Source organism: Procambarus clarkii, chromosome 44, assembly GCF_040958095.1.
Source record: "Procambarus clarkii isolate CNS0578487 chromosome 44, FALCON_Pclarkii_2.0, whole genome shotgun sequence".
Taxonomy (NCBI): Eukaryota; Metazoa; Arthropoda; class Malacostraca; order Decapoda; family Cambaridae; genus Procambarus; species Procambarus clarkii.
In genome coordinates, this window is record NC_091193.1 from 14,153,528 (window position 1) to 14,170,678 (window position 17,151).

The following is a 17,151-nucleotide window of genomic DNA, read 5'->3' on the forward strand; positions in this document are numbered from 1 at the left end:
GTAAAATAATTAATTGGTATTTTTTGACACTGAAAACACGGTTTTGCATTAAAATTTGTTTTGGACGGCATGGAACCGTCCAAAACTCGATTTTGGACGGTTCGATACCGTCCATTACAGGAGGCTTTTTATACTATTTTAACAGCAAGCGGGATGTAACCGGAGAAGTGTTTGGATGGGTGAGCGGATACCTTGAGAAGGTCCTCTTCACAACTCTGCATGCAACCTATGTCAGACCAACGCTCAAGTGTGAGCAAGAGCTGTTCCAGTAAAACGTTCTTCAGCCAAAGAGTTACAAACAAACGAAAAGGGTTACGAGAAAGAGACTAAAGAGCCAAACTAAATCAACTTTACAAGAAAAATACAAAACACGAAAGTCATTGTATTAATAGACCAACTACTGAAAAAAACCGAGCTCTGAAGCTAGCACTAAACCCTACGAGCAAATCTAGGTTGATGCGCGCACTATGGCAAAAACATATACCCTTCTCAGATAACTGAGTTGCTCTTGACACACACACACACACACACACACACACACACACACACACACACACACACACACACACACACACACACACACACACACACACACACACGTATACGAGCTCAACAGCAACAAAGAAACTGTTACAAGTGGAATCTGAAAATCTGTAAAACATAATAATAATAGACTTTATAAATAGTGTCTGGGGAAGTTGCAACAGTAAGGAGGCTGAGCAGAGAATGGCGGTTGAGAAGAGTGGAGAGAGGATTGAGAGAAGTGAGAGATGGAGAGAAGAGAAATGGCGACAAAGAGATTGAGGGTGTAGAGAAGGGGGAGAGGAAGAGAGCGAGAGCACGAGCGAGAGAGAGAGAGAGAGAGAGAGAGAGAGAGAGAGAGAGAGAGAGAGAGAGAGAGAGAGAGAGAGAGAGAGAGAGAGAGAGAGAGAGAGAGAGAGAGAAAGAGAGAGAGAGAGAGAGAGAGAGAGAGAGAGAGAGAGAGAGAGAGAGAGAGAGAGAGAGAGAGAGAGAGAGAGAGAGAGAGAGATTGAGAGACTGAGAGAGCTGAAATGGTCATAAAGAATATTCATGGGAGTGTGTGTGAAGGCGTGAAATGGGTCCCGTGTCCTGAAAGATTGAATAGATGCTGCAACTTGTCTTTTTAGCAAATATATGATACGAGAGAAAAAGGCCAAAATAAATTAGCTATTTCTGGCGTGGGCAGGAAAGTTTCAGCATGATGGACAGGAGATAGAAAATAATAAATTGAATGCCCGAATTTTTCACGGCCTGGCGAGAGACCGTGGAAATTTTACCTTTTTGTTTTCTCTCTCTTCATCGTCATGAAAAATTACTGAAATTATGTATCGAAGATTTGCAAATCACTGGTTATTTTTAGAAGTATTTAATAACAGAAAACTATAAACAAAAAATTGCCCTATAGCTATTTACCCCAAAACATAGATGGAGAATTATAAGTTTTCTGTGTTAATGAATGTAAGTAATAATATCTCACTAAGGTTATGAAAGGTATGTGTGACATCACGCGAACGTTAAAATGTGTCTAATTTGCAATTCCATGTGTTGTGTTTTTAACAAATTTATTTATTACTTATATAAAAATTGGATTCCATAAAACTGTTGAATATGAAATGCATGGTCTTGATATTTCGATTTAACACAAATTATTTGAATTCGCTGGATGTAAAAGAATGCAGCTGAAGCGCCGAGCAAATATCTCTAAACAATAAACAATAATTCATTGGAGAAGTGAGAACTACCAGACAGTTAAGAGACTTTTAATGATTATAATTACGAGGAAATAGACTCTAAGAACTAGACTAAAAGCCAATATCTTTGACCAATACTATGGAATGACTTTTGATTGGAAATTCTAACTTCCACCTTGGTTTAAAGAAAAGACGTCTGTTCTGTAAATTGATTAGTTCTATGACAAAGTTTGAATGTTCATACATAAAGAAAAAGGATTTGCAGACTGTATCTTCCTGGACTGCCAGAAAGTATTCAGCTGTGTTCAATACAAATTGAGAACAATCTTTTATTACTTAACGCGTTATGAACCGGGTGACGAACTCATAATCAACAGGAAAAAATTAATAGTGAAAATGTAAAGATAAGAATAGAGGTATAAACATTTTCAAGTTCGAGTTCACTAAGAATTTAGGAACACAGTTCCTAACATGAGCCTCATGGTCTGCTATACCATCCCGATGGGATCACAAAATGGATGAAATCCACAAATCAATTAAAAATCCTGAACTGATGGCATTGGTGGGCACAAAACACTAATGCGATATCAAATGTAATAGCTCAAGGGATTACAAAATAAGAAGAAAAAGGAATAAATGCAAGGTAAAGGATTGACATTCCTTATAAAACATTAACAGATACACTGACTACATCACCTGAAGCACTTAACAAATGGAAATAGATAGTGGGTGTGGTAATATACAACACCCCATCATATAAACAGATGACTGACAGAAAGGCAAATATATCAAATGTGCATTCATAGCTGCAGTAGAAAGAGTATTTACAACAACACACAGAATAATTACACAATTATTGTGTAATAATCTTCACAATTATTATGGAGAACTAAATCATGAAGAGAAGCTCGGAAATGAGAAACCTCTCCTAATATAATATGGGAGATAAGAAACAATACTCGAATACAGAAAATTGCATGAAAATGAAGAAATATATGTCGATTATGCAGTAGAATGAAGAATTAACGTCAGGAATAATAAATTAAGGAAGAATAAACGATTTTATAATCCAAGAAATTATGGAGTGTATCACATATAGATGATAAGGCGCACATCAATAAGGAATAAAGGCATGAATGGGTATAAAACCATATTTAACGGAAAATGTCAAGAAGCAAAACCAGGAAGCAAGACGAGTGCCGCACTACGGAAAAAGAATAGATAGATGTTAATCTTAAAGATGCAAACCAGCAAGGCATATGCAATCACCAGTAGAGAACAAAAACAAAACGCAAACAAATTAATTTAATTAAGGGAATCTTACATCCAAAACCATGAAACAACCTATCCCATTGCGTAATTATAAGGAAATTGACAGTGACTTACTAAGTAAATAACCAAGAGGAAAAAAAAAGAGAGTTACTCAAAAAGTTAAAATGGAATGTTTGAGACACTGAATGTCAGACATGACTGTCACGCCAGCTACTGTAACAGCTCAAACCCCTGTATTGGGCACGAGGTTGTCTACTTGTGTACAGGTTGTTGTCCAGGACGCAAATTTCAGAACAGAACTGAGGAAGGTAATTGTGGTCGCAGTTTATTTTACGATAAGCTGTTTTATGCTATTTGACTTTTTCTCATTTTAACGTAAATATATTTTAAACTTAAATTGTGTAGAGAAATCCTTCTCCATTGTCACTGCGTTAATGCCAAGATTAATTATTCTCTGTTGAGCTCGTGAGTTTTTATGTTGACTTGAGATTAGCACTATATTGTTTTTAATTTACAGGCGCTGTTGACGCTTTCTGCTTTGTGGAGGAGTTTTTGTAATTTTCTTATAAATATTTACCTGTTTCACAATGTGTGATATGTTTTTGGTATATATATTAACCAAGCGCTGATAAATACTGAATGTTCCAGAATTCTTAAATATCTGCATAATATAGAGTAAATGTTACAATTATTTATATAAGAAATTGTTAAATGTCTTTGAAACCGCCAATATATAACATCAGTTGGCTTACATGTAACAGAAATCTTAAACATAGCATATTTTTAAGCATAAATATATAGAAGTAGTTTAATATAATCTTAACCTGAAGAACAATCCTATACTGCTATTGGGGCTGTATGCTTTGGCTAGTTCATTACGTGGATGTATGCTGTAAGAACTAAGTACTGTTCAACCATTTAGACTATAATGTCACGTACAAATAAATTCGTTTATAAACGTATATTTCATTGGGTGTACCATCACACCTTTCCCGGTGTGTAGTGGCGGCGGAGTCTAGCAACCTCCGTCAAAGGAAACTCAGAATGGATCGTTTTCAAAATGTTGATTTTTTCCCACGACAGGTGATGGAATGTGAGAGCCGTGTTCTATTACTAGTGAACTGGTACTCCTGGAGAAGCGAGGCTCTTCATGTCTCTGGAAATATCAAGGATAATATTAGTATTACGAGTGATTACTAGTATTACGAGTTATTACTAGTAATACTAGTATTACGAGTGATTACTAGTATTACGAGTTATTACTAGCAATACTAGTATTACGAGTGATTACTAGTATTACGAGTTATTACTAGTAATACTAGTATTACGAGTGATTATTAGTATTACGAGTTATTACTAGTGATACTAGTATTACTAGTGATAACTAGCATTACGAGTTATTACTAGTATTACCAGTTATTACTAGTATTACGAGTTATTACTAGTAATACTAATATTACAAGTTATTACTAGCAAATACTAGTAATACTAATACTAGTATTACGAGTGATTACTAGTATTACGAGTTATTACTAGTAATACTAGTATTACGAGTGATTACTAGTATTACGAGTTATTACTAGTAATACTAGTATTACGAGTGATTACTAGTATTACGATTTATTACTAGTGATACTAGTATTACTAGTGATAGCTAGCATTACGAGTTATTACTAGTATTACCAGTTATTACTAGTATTACGAGTTATTACTAGTAATACTAATATTACAAGTTATTACTAGCAATACTAGTATTACGAGTAATTTACTAGTAATAACAGTAGTACAAGCTATTACTAGCATAACCTCCATCGTGGGTAGTTCACACTAGCAAGAGTGAAACAACAAATTGTGATGACATGAAGCTGGTTGATAATTCTGTTTTGCTCGTTGGTTATATTTTGATAGAGGATTACAAAATTGTTCCATCGAGCGGTACCGAACGGTTCGTGAACCCGTGTGGAACGAACACCTGAGGTTACTCTGTTGTTGAACGTGTTTAACGAGAGGTTGGCCGTGTTAAAGAAGAATTTATTAACAAGTAATGAGATTAATGGAAACACAGGTCGAAAATAAGAATCATGAAGCTCTACGAGAGGAAGGGTAGAGGTGTGGGGGGAGCAGAGAGGTGTGGAGGAGCAGAGAGGTGTGGAGGAACAGAGAGGTGTGGAGGAGCAGAGAGGTGTGGAGGAGCAGAGAGGTGTGGAGGAGCAGAGAGGTGTGGAGGAGCAGAGAGGTGTAGAGGAGAGGAGAATGCAATAAAAGGAGCAGAGGAAGACATCGTTAATAGCAAAACATTCCCAGCTTCTCGAGCCGCCACTCACAACTCTCACACACGGAAAATCTGGAAAAATAATTTGACAGCTGACGGTTTGGAGAACACGAACCCCGGGGGTTAGGGGAAAGTGGCGAGAGGAGAGAGGGGAAAGTGGTGAGAGGAGAGAGGAAGTGGTGAGAAGGGCGCGATGAGGGGAGAGGGGGAAGAACGTAGCGAGAGAAACAGAATAAAACGGAGAGAGTAGATGTGATGAGGGGAGGGGATGAGGGAAGAGGGATAAAGTGATGAGGGGGAAGTGGTGATATAATGGAAAGTTGTGAAAGAAACTGATGAGGGATAAGGGATAAAGAGGTGAAAGGGAGAGGGAAGGTAGTGAGGACGAAATAATAAGGAGAAGTGGTGAGGGGAAAATGGACAAGGAAAGGTGATTAGGGGGGGAAATGGAGAGGGAAGGGGGAGATGAAGCGGTGATGGGAAGGAAGGGAAAACATTGAGGCCACACGAAGAGGGAAGATTGGCGCAGACTGAGCGGCTTGACAGGTTAAAGTCAGGGAAGGTGACGGTACAGCAGACGGCACAGGAGAAGCAGCAGACGGAGCAGCAGAGTATGGGCGTACAGGACTGGGTGGGGCGGTACGAGATATGGGAGAAGAGAGGGTAAGGGGAACAAGAGAGGGTAAGGGGAACAAGAGAGGGTAAGGGGAACAAGAGAGGGTAAGGGGAACAAGAGGGGGTAAGGGGTACAAGAAGGGGTAAGGGGGAACAAGGGAGGGTAAAGGGGAACAAGAGGAGGTAAGGGGGATACGATGGAGTGGTAAGGGGGGATTTGACATCCCGGAGAAGGAAAATAAGAAGGGAACGTAAGAACGACGGATGAGGTGATGAGGAACAACGAGGAAAAAAATAGAGTGAACACCTGAAAGATGAAAGAAAAGGGAGAGAGAGAGAGAGAGAGAGAGAGAGAGAGAGAGAGAGAGAGAGAGAGAGAGAGAGAGAGAGAGAGAGAGAGAGAGAGAGAGAGAGAGAGAGAGAGAGAGAGCGAAAAGATTAGAACGGGAAGAATGGGGGAAGAGTGAGAGAGGGCAAAGAAGGGCGAGAGGAATTGGAAAGAAAGACGAGTGAGGGAGCATGACAGCACTATGGAGAGGGGAAAGAGCAGAGAACCGGAAAACTGGTTAGCATGATGGGAGAGTAGAAAGAGGACCTGCAAGGAATAGAGACAATGGACCTCTGAGAAAGAAGAGGGGGAAAAAAGGAAAGAGGATACAATGGGACTAAAGGACACGAGAGAGAGAGAGAGAGAGAGAGAGAAAGAGAGAGAGAGAGAGAGAGAGAGAGAGAGAGAGAGAGAGAGAGAGAGAGAGAGAGAGAGAGAGAGAGAGAGAGAGAGAGAGAGAGAGAGAGAGAGAGAAGCCGAGGAATTTCTAAACTGTAACAGGAATTTTCTAAACTATAAACCCGTATACACGGGGAGATAAGCTAAGGGAAAAAAAGGTAAGGAAAGGGTACCTTTAGAGAGCGATGGAACACTAGAGGCCAAATTATGTTAGGATGGAGAATGAAGTGTTATTGAAAAGTGAGTGAAGAGTGAATGCTGCTACATGGACAGAAGTAGGTGAGGGGGACACGGGAAGGAGACAGTGGGAGATTAAGAGAAAGTAGAATGAAGATGTGGGGGAAGAGTGGAGTGAAAGGTTACATTGCCGGGGCGTAAAAAGATTGTGAAGCCAGGTTCGATCCCATGTAAACGGACCTATGAATATTGAGATAGCACGGGAAGATTGGGGAAATTAGAGGCAGAAGGAACAGAAGAGGCTGATGGGACAGGACGCCTGCAGGAACTGGAGAGGCACAAGGAACACGGTGGATCACAAGGCTGGAGAAACAGTTGACACAGATGACAGGTAGAGGAAGAGAACAGTAGAAAGTTAAGACATCGCCAAAAAAAGGTATATAAAACGGTAAAAAAATGACGGGAGAATGAAGACCATAAGATGATAAAGAGGCAGCAAAAGCCATGAGAAAATGAGAGGGGGGAAGAGTAAGGATAAGAGAATAATGAGGGGAAGTAAAAAAAGACGGAGACTTAAAAATGGTTAGGCACCAGGAGAATGTGTTGGGTGAGGGGAGACTTGAGGGGCCACACGAGACCGTGAGTGTTCAAGGAGACGAGGGAATGTGAGGCAGGCACGGATGGTGACCAAGTGAAAGAATGAGAGGGGAGAGGTAGAGTTTGAGGGGAAGCTGAGGTTGATGTAGCTGGGGAGCGCGAGGGGAAGCTGGTGTTGAGGTGGTTGGGGAGCTGAGGGGAGACTGACAGGCGAATTGACAGTTTTGAGGATAAGAATACAGCAGTGTCAGGGGGTCTGAGGTACGGAAAAGTTTACAGTGACGGCAGACGTGGTGGTGTATTGTGGGGATAAGAGTAATGGTGGATAAAAGGGGGGTTACAGAAGATACGGTGGATAATGGGGTTAAAATGGAGGGTTAGGAGACGATGGATATTAGGGTTTAAACGGAGTGTTAGGAGTCGATGGATAATTGGGTTACATATGAGGATTAGGAGAAAGGTGGATGAGGTTATTATAGAATTTGAGAATACAGTGGATAATTTCCAGTGGATTGTCACGTGCATACATCTTGAGTACATCCCCTCTTAAGAGGTTTGGGAAGATCCCGTACTGACAACCAAGTTGTTGGCAGATTCTGTAATGACAACTAAGTTTTGGGCAGTTCCTGTACTGACAACTAAGTTTTGGGCAGTTCCTGTACTGACAACCAAGTTTTGGGAAGATTCCGTACTGACAACCAAGTTTTGGGCAGTTCCTATACTGACAACCAAGTTTTGGGCAGTTCCTGTACTGACAACCAAGTTTTGGGCAGTTCCTGTACTGACAACCAAGTTTTGGGAAGATTCCGTACTGACAACTAAGTTCTGGGCAGATCCTGTACTGACAACCAAGTTTTGGGCAGTTCCTGTACTGACAACCTGGTTTTTGGCAGGTCCTCTATTGAGATCCAAGGTAAAGATCCAACATACTTTAGATAAATAAAAATATAATGAGATAATAAAGGAAATAGATTCAAGATAAAGATGAAAGGGCAAGATGCCGATAACTAAACGTGTCGATAAAGAGAAAAAGAATGGGAGAAAGGGGTGTCTGACGAACAGAAAATATAATGACATAAAAGTTATATAAAATGGGAAATTGAGATAGCACGATAAAACTAAGAATTGGAGAAGAGAGAAATAGCGAATAAGGACGACTTACAGAAAGTAAAATAAAGAGGTCTTCTAAGTCAGATATCTAGAAGACTGCAAATATTTTTTAATGTATAGCCTCCAAAAAACAAAGAAGGCAAACGAACCTCAAACAAAACAGTAAGAAATAAGGATACGGTAGAGTGAGAAAGAGGAAGAGAACGCTTAGGGCCAGATAAGATGGAAGGAGAGACGAAGAAAATGAATAAGTTAGGAAAGGAAGGATGAAGTTGAGGAAGGGAACAAAGGCAAGAGAGGTTGAATAAGGATAACAAGGAGAAAAGGAGGGAGACGAGGAGAGGGAGGGGAGAGAGGAAGGGAGAGAGGAAGCGAAGGTGGAATGTGTCAAAGGATCACCACATGAGAGACAGTCAATTTAACATGATTTTATTTTACACTATAAACAGGTTATTCCACCGTGTACCGGAAGATCAAAAGTTGAGGAGAATGATGGAGCACGAAAGAAAGAGGTCAGAGAGACAGGAAGAGAGCAAATGCATGGAATACAAAAGAGAGATTGATAGATTTGTTTATTTACAAGTTATCTGTATTTGCTTAAACAGTGGATGGTATGAGTATAAAAAAAGGGTGAGGACACTGAAATTAATTTCTATTAACATTAATATCAAAAGAACATCAACATTTATATCAACATTTAATCGACATATTTTTTGTGTTGAGAATGAAAATAAAGATGAGATACGGAAAGAGAGAAATGGGAAAAACAAGGACAGAGGAACAGTAGAAGGTATAACTATCAAAAATAGCCAGTTGGCCTCAATTAAAACATTCAGTTACTTACTTTTGGGTTTTAGAGTCCCTATAAACCGTGAGTCTCCATATAATCTTTTTTAATATATTTGTTAAGTTGTAATATTTAGCTGATATCAGGTATCTCTCTGCTATTTTCCTCAGCTTAAAACAGAACACTTATAAGCACTAGACCACTGCAATTTCAGTGTTTAATATTGATGCTTTGTCGTCTGAATTCACTCCTGGTGCCATATTTTAGTGTCATGGGCACATTTATTCATAGTTCAGTTCACTCTTATTCCTAAGTGATTTATGAACATAGTGAGCTAATGAGGTTCCAGGACAGAGGTATGCGGCATACCTCATACTTTTGTTCCTCGAATTTTAACTCCCTTATGTTGACCTTCTGTGTCCTTTGATATAATGTTCTAATCCAGTTTCAGTTGTTTCTGCTAGTGCTGTGTTTCACCACCTTCTTATCAATCTCTCGAAGGGAACAAAATTAAAAGCCTTGTTGGGCTCAGTCTTATATTTCTGTAATCTTCAGCATTCGCTACTGATTCATGTATATGTGAGAAGAACAAATTAGATTTTGTCAAACTTTATGAATCGTATGTAAAAAAAAAATTGTCTATTGTTAATATACATGTTTAAGATAATTGAAGCTAAACCATCTAAACGATACTCATAGTACCGATTGAAAAGTACTAAGCTCTTCTCTAAATATTTTTTCAGGCTAAACTGTACTTTTGCAGAGATCTGGGGACTTCACCTATGTGTCAGCATTGTTGATTTCAAAATCATACTTTCAATTTTCATGACGCGTTTTGAACAATTTATTCTATAGTTGGCACGTATGGATTACTTTTTAAATTAATATAGGTATTTATTGCCTCTTTTAAGAGAGACTTTGTTCTATTATTATTCTAATTGGCAAATAAAATACTTGGTTTAAAAATTTGTTTTCATTAATTAAGATAAAAAAATCATGAACATCATTAAGAAGTTGAAATTATTTCTACCCACTGAGAATATTAATTACGTGCTGAGAAGAAAGTTGACTGGCTGCTGAGATCTATTTGTAGTTGCTTTTATAGCTAAACAAATTAAATTAAAATATTATTTATAATGAATTTCCCTAGAAGCTGAAAATAATTTAGATATTGAAATATGGGTAGACAAGTCCGTAGAGTATAAACAAACTACAATTGAAGTCCCTGTAACAATTTGCTGTCAGTGTGACGAGACTTCATTACAACGTAATATATTGTAGTTAGGGGTAACATTTCATAGCGAGAGTGATGTACCACGATTAGAGTGACACATCGACATCAGGGTGACACCTCATGGCCAGTGTGACATCCGGTTGTCGTGGTAATTCCTGGTCGTCAAGGTGACATCTCTCGGTACCAGTGGCAGGCCGGGGGTAGGATAACAGACTTTAATCAGAGTGATGGATAAAATATTGGCTTAAACATCATAGTTTTAATAGCTCGAATTACAAGCCCCGAAATTATTGTGACTGAATTTACTATATATATATTTATGCAAATACATATTCATTCCTACACTGATTAATCAAATATTTCACTCAACTAATTACTTTATACGTGTATATTAAAAATATTTGCTCATTTCCACACTATATTATATATATATATATATATATATATATATATATATATATATATATATATATATATATATATATATATTGTATATATATATATATATATATATATATATATTATATATATATTGTATATATATATATATATATATATATATATATATATATATATATATATATATATATATATATTATATTATATATATTATATTATATATATATTATATATATTATATATATATTATATTATATATATATATTATATATATATATATATATATATATATATATATATATATATATATATATATATATATATATATATGCGAACAAGCCTGAATGGTCCCCAGGACTATATGCGACTGAAAATGCGTCTCGTCGTGATGGTCAACCGGATTAAGGCGTCCTGTAAATACCAGCTGCGTTGCTCCTGGCAGTATGGGTTCGAGTCACTTCTGGGGTGTGAGTTTTCAGTCATATATATATATATATATATATATATATATACATATATATATATATATATATATATATATATATATTATATATATATATATATATATATATATATATATATATTATATATATATATATGTGTGTGTGTGTGTGTGTGTGTGTGTGTGTGTGTGTGTGTGTGTGTGTGTGTGTGTGTGTGTGTTTCGAATCATGTAGGTTCGAAACGTTGTGTAATTTTATAATCAGTGTAATACATTCAACAGTTATTTATTTCTTTTTCTTCACCTTGAATGAACGTGACCTTTGGAGAACTCCTCTTCCAATTAAACCCAGATGCAAGAGCGGTATAGAAACTAGTTAGAGGTATAGAAACCGTAAACAAGTTTCTAAACTCTAAATGTTTCGCTTTTCTAAAGATTGTTAAGATTGTTTGCCCAACTTTGAGATATATGTACCTCGTGAACATTTCTGATTGTTAGATGCGTAATTACAAGTAACTCCTGTAAACAGAAAACGATAAAAATTTACTCCTTAAATTTTGGGGCGCTCTTGAAACCATTGCTTCATTTTCTTTGAGGTTATTATTACGAATGTACGTTCACATAGCCCCAACACACACAAATTGTAAACACACATACGCAAAGACACACACATGCACACACACATGCACACGCACACACACACACACGCACACGTAATAGAGGGGGTTCCCAGCGGTGCCCGAAGCAATCCGGTGACAGGGTCGACCAAAGCAAGTTTATCAGTATGCATTACGTGCTTCATTATATGCCACGTGTATTTATTGTGTGTCAGCATGTGTCAACCGACCTGTAAGGCAGTGGGAGGGTATGGGGGGGATGTGGCCTGGGGAAGCACATGTCTGGGGAATTTAACATAGATCTTAGTAGTGATTTACACTGCTGAATATTGCGTAATCGTTATACAAACAGTAGCAGTATTTATAGCAACAGTTTTATCCTTAGTAATGACAACAGAAGTTATTAAGAATAACAGTAAAGCCAACATGATTATACGTGCTTTAGATATGGTTCATGCGGATGGCTGCAGTATCCGGCGTTCTCAATTCTCATACTCGATTTGACATGAAATGTCAAAATCAATCATTTGTAAATGTGTTATTTATAACATATAATCAAGCTTATAAAGTTTGGCGAAATGCTTAAATTACAGCTAGCAAAATGTTTTGCACAAGTACTCTCATATTTCCATCAATAGCATACAGGTGAAATTATTTTGAAGGATTTTGATGAGTCATTGTATCAAACTCGGGTTTAATCTAAAATCTATTTTCTTTATGTTTAACCGCATTAAATATGTTCCATTTTACACAAACTGTAAAATAGGTAACATCAACATTCTGGGGAATTTTTAATCAGGAAGTTCATCATGTCTGGGTTTTGAACTGCAACAATGATATAAAAAGCAAATTGAATTAATGGCGTTGTTGAAATAAGCATTGATGTTGTCTTGTCTATATATTGCGATTGCTGTGCCTGGCGATGCCAAAATGTCCATGTAAAGTTAGAGACAATATATTAATGAAAATAAAATTTTCCTATTATTCATTTTGCTATTGAATGAACCATACAAATTATACATGGTATAAATGTCTGAGTATACTGGCGAACGATAATTCAGGAGACAGGGATTGTTAATGAAACAATGTATCGATACTTATTTTAACAAGTCCATTTGAAAATATATATTTTGCAAAGTTTCATCAAAACGTTCTATTCATTTGACACAGACCCTGTTGACAAACGGAAAATAGTTTTACTTGGAACACCAAAGCAAAAACCAATGTCTGGTGTTCTAAATTTACTGTAAGCGTGAGAAAGGTACTACTAAATTTCCTTCTCTAAAATTATCTCGACCGGTTCACGCCTCACGTCTAACTCATGTGCCGAATTTCACCCAAACTGGTTAATCCGTTTTTGGAGCTACTTTATCTACACACGCCACCCCGAATGACGGCACGAGTTACACACACACACTCTGGCGTTAATAAAGCGATGCGTTATTCCACAACTCGCTAAGTAAACATTAAGGTCGAGAAAGACCAATAAAAAACAGTGGCATTTCATGGTAACCAAACGTAGATTTCCACTGATGATGAGTGACTTCGGAGTAATAACTCGTGCAGTGCCTTGCTGTTATTTCTATCGCAGGGGGATTTTCAGCAACTTTTTTATGTTGACAACAGTATTTTCTGTAGTGGCGAAACACTGACACGCGTACACACGTGCGAGTACACACGCACACACACACACTCACACAAACACAGTCCTAATAGCCCCAATATTAAAAAAAATAGGAAACAGGCAAGCGACATTAAACTACAGGCCAGTTTCCCTAACTTGTATACCATGCAAGGCGATGGACAAAATCGTGGAGGCAAAAAGCTCTTAGAACATCAGGAGAGAAGGAGCTTTGTAACACACCATCAGCATGGGTTCAAGTAGTAAATCGTGTTTCACAGATTTAATAGAATTCTATGACCAGACGACAAAATTTAGGCAGGAAAGAAGGGTTGGGCAGACTGCATTTTCTTAGACTTTAAGATAGCTTTAGATTCAGGCCGCCTTAAGAGGCTGTTACAAAAGTTGGAGAAACAGGCAGGAATAACAAGTAAGGTACTCCTGTGGATAAGGTATTATCTAAGCAACAGAAAACAGCGAATAATTGTGAGCGGGGAGACATCAGAGTGGCGAGATATCACCAGCCGAGTACAACAGGACTTTGGACATCGAAATATCCGGTTTTTGATATATGTGAACAATCTTCCAGAGAGCATAGTGTCATTCCTCTTAATGTTTGCTGATGGTGCGAAAATTATGAGAAGAATCAAGTCAGAGAATAATAGAGACAACAAGACGGCCTGGACAATCTGGCGGAATGGTCTTGAAAATGGCTACAAATTTTAAATTCAAGCAAGTGTAAAGTAATGAAATTAGGTGAAGGGAGCAAGAGGCCGAAAACAAGGTAATATCTGAGAGGTGAAATCCTTTAAGAGTCAAGTAGAGAGAAAGCTCTGGCCTTTGATATCACACTGAACCTGTCCCCAAAAGCTCAAATCAAAAGAATATCATCAGCGGCATATGCTATCATTAGAACTACTTTTTACTGGCAATCATTAGAATTGCCTTCAGAAACGTTGAATCATTCAGAACCTTGTATACCTCATATGCAAGACCAATCCTGGAGTCCATGCCTAGTTAAACACAGGACAAAGTTAGAGAAGATTTAGAGGAATGCCACCAGACAAGACCCGAGAGCTGAGAGGTATGAGTTATGAGAAAAGGCTACGTGAATTAAATCTCACATCCTTGGAAGACAGAACAGTTAGGGGAGACATGATCACCACCAACAAAATTACCATAGGAATTGACAGGTAGGACAAACTATTTAGCAAGGGTGGAAAACGAACAAGGGCACAAAGGTGGAAACTTACTACATGAGAAAATGAGACATAAGAAAGAACTTTTTCAGTGTCAGGGAATTAAATAAATGGAATGCAATAAGCAGTGATGTGGTGGAGGCAGACTTAATGCACAGTTTCAAATGAAAACATAATAGAGCCCAATGGGATCAGGAACCGGTGCACCAGTTCATAGACAGTTGATTAGCGGGACCAAAGAGTCGAAGCTCGACCCCCATATAACCACAACTAGGCGAGTGCACACACACTCATGAATATAAAATAAATATGATATAACAGATTAGGAACATGGCAAGGAGAGGAGGAAGGGAGATGTACGTAAGTTAAAGAGATAAGAGAACATATATTATATATATATATATATATATATATATATATATATATATATATATATATATATATATATATATATATATATATATATATATATAAAGTACAAACTGGAATAATATTTACATCACTTTTCCCCGATCTATGAAGCACACAGTGTATGATAACGGATCATAATCCACCAGTATACAAATTGTATGAGTTTGTAAATATCAGGCTCACTGCTGGCACAGGTCACGCACATCTGCAGTGCCTTGAAAGGTCACCCAGTGAGCCTTCCTCTGGGGTTTCTGAGCCTACGCACGTGTCCTCCGCATATCGTACCCAATAGCCAGAATCGTACGACTCAGCCTATGAGGGAGGGACCATTTTGCGTAAGCCAGAGAAATTATTCAATTTTGTTGTATTTTGAGTTTGGTCGTAAAATTGTAATATTCTTAAATTACTGCCCCTTGATTTTGTGGGGAATTTTATTAAAGAGGCTTATTTGGGATGACTAGCAGAGTGAATTTAATAGTTATAAATAATTGTGTCATGGACAGGCATCCAGTATATATATATGAATATTAAGCTAATATCGAGGTCTTCTTCCCAAGGTCTAACTACTGATCATTCCCAGGATGCATCCCCACAACTCGCTAACCCCTGGATACCTATTTACTGTTGGTTAACAATCGCAGTAGGTGATACGAAACGCGCCAAACATGCTCTGCAGAGACGGTCGGCGAGGCACAAGTCAACACTAATAATATATAATATATAAATATATATATATATATATATATATATATATATATATATATATATATATATATATATATATATATATATATATATATATATATATATTATATAATATTAGTGTTGACAATATATATATATATATATATATATATATATATATATATATATATATATATATATATATATATATATATATATATATATATTGTTGATTAAGACCGAAAGGGTAAGATTAATAATTCTAACACGAATCTTCTCAATATTTCTTACGTTCTTCTTCACTGTCGAGGGTAATTGATAAATTAACTCTCCAAAATTCATTCTTTTATTTCTGGTCTGACGCCTGAGCGCGTTTCGTAATGCTTATTACATTTTCAAAGGTTTACACTTAAAATACATCATATTTATACTCGTTTTGGATGAGGTGACGAAGATAAGACAGAACACGAATCAATGGTTATAAATTGGATATGAAAACATAAGAATTGAAGTAACTGCAGAAGGCCTATTGGCCCATATATCCTCTTGCTGCTTCTATGTTGGTTCGGGGTCTTGAAGTGGGTAGAATATAGTTGTGCATTAATTGGCTGTTGATTACTGGTGTTGACTTTTGATGTGCAGTGCCTCGCTGATGTCGAGTCTCCTGCTATTGCTGTATTTATCGATGATTTCTGTGTTGCTTGTTAAGATTTCTCTGGTGATGGTCTGGTTCTGAGAAGAGATTATATGTTCCTTGATGGAGCCCTTTTGTTTGTGCATAGTTAATCGCCTAGAAATAGACGTTGTTGTCTTGCCTATATACTGAGTTCTTTGGGGCTTACAGTCCCCAAGTGGGCATATGAAGGCATAGACGACGTTGGTTTCCTTCAGGGCGTTCTGTTTGGTGTCTGGGGAGTTTTTCCTGAGTTGGTTGGCCGTTGTTTTTATTTTTTGTAGTAAATTATCAATTGTATTTTCTGATTTTTGCCTGTAGGGATAACGTTCCTATCAATAATGTCTTTTAGGACCCTTTCCTCTATTTTATGAGCCGTCGAAAAGATGTTCCTGTAAAACAGTCTAATAGGGGGTACATGTGTTTTGTTAGTTGACTCTTCAGAGGTTGCATGTCGTTTCACTTTTCGTTTTTGACAACTTTAACAAAACCGTTTGAGAAGCCATTGTTGACTAGGACCTGCCTTACCCTTTAGAGTTCTTCATCGACTTGCTTCCATCCTGAGCTGTGACTGAGAGCACGGTCGACGTAAATGTTGACAA